This window comes from Cucurbita pepo, unplaced genomic scaffold (assembly GCF_002806865.2).
Source record: "Cucurbita pepo subsp. pepo cultivar mu-cu-16 unplaced genomic scaffold, ASM280686v2 Cp4.1_scaffold000497, whole genome shotgun sequence".
NCBI lineage: Eukaryota > Viridiplantae > Streptophyta > Magnoliopsida > Cucurbitales > Cucurbitaceae > Cucurbita > Cucurbita pepo.
The window spans coordinates 1-1,063 of NW_019646726.1; positions in this window are offsets into that span (position 1 = coordinate 1).

Here is a 1,063-nt window from a genome sequence, read left to right on the forward strand (position 1 = left end):
ATCGGCTTACTAATCATTGTTATATCAAATAGACAGAAATATATCTATAGTGAGGGGAGTGCAACTACTAGGCTATAGTGGAGTGTCCTAGTAGTTAACGAATGTTGGTTAACAAGGTTAATGAGTTTAGTCGATTAATCTCGGATCGTTGGAGCCCATGATCTGTAAGTCCATTAAGTCCCTCTGCTAGCTCATATCAGACTAAACCTTAGAACACTGTGACGAGTGAGTTCGAAGTGTTCAAAATCACATTAGGGAATACACACTAAATATATACGATATATTTAATCGCATTTTGTTTTAATTATGAATTAAACAAAAGATAGAATTGGAGATATTTAAATAAGATTTAAATATTTTAATTATGAATAGTGATTCATAATCATTATGTGCCGAAATTGATTGGGATTGGCATTTTATCTAATGTTAAATATTAATAAAATTGTTTAATTAATCCTTTAATATTATTTTGATTTGAAATTAATTATTTAAATTAATTGTTGAATTAAAATAAAGAAAGTCAAAATGTTGACTTCACTTAATGGAAAAATCCATGTTTGAGTTAGTGGAATATTGAGTGTCAATATATGGTTTAACCAAACTTGCCACATAATCCCACAAATCTTATTTAAATATCTCCAATTCTCTCATTTTGTTTAATTCGTAATTAAATCAAAATGCGGTTAAATATATCGTATATATTTAGCACATATTCTCTAATTTGAGTTCGAACACCTCAAACTCACTCCTCACACTGTTCTATTGTTTAGTCGAATATGAGCTAGCAAGGGGACCTAATGGACCTATAGATCATGGGCTCCAACAATCCGAGATTAACCGGTTAAATTCATTAACCTTTTAACTAACATTCGTTAACTACTAGGACACTCCACTATAGCCTAGTAGTTGCACTCCCCTCATTATAGATATATTTCTGTCCATTTGATATAACCATGATTAGTAAGTCGATCCTTCACAGGTTGTTCGTAACTAGAGCTGGGTCAATTTACCGTTTTACCCCTAAAGTTACTTCTTGTTCCTTATGTCTCACTGATCCTCTAAT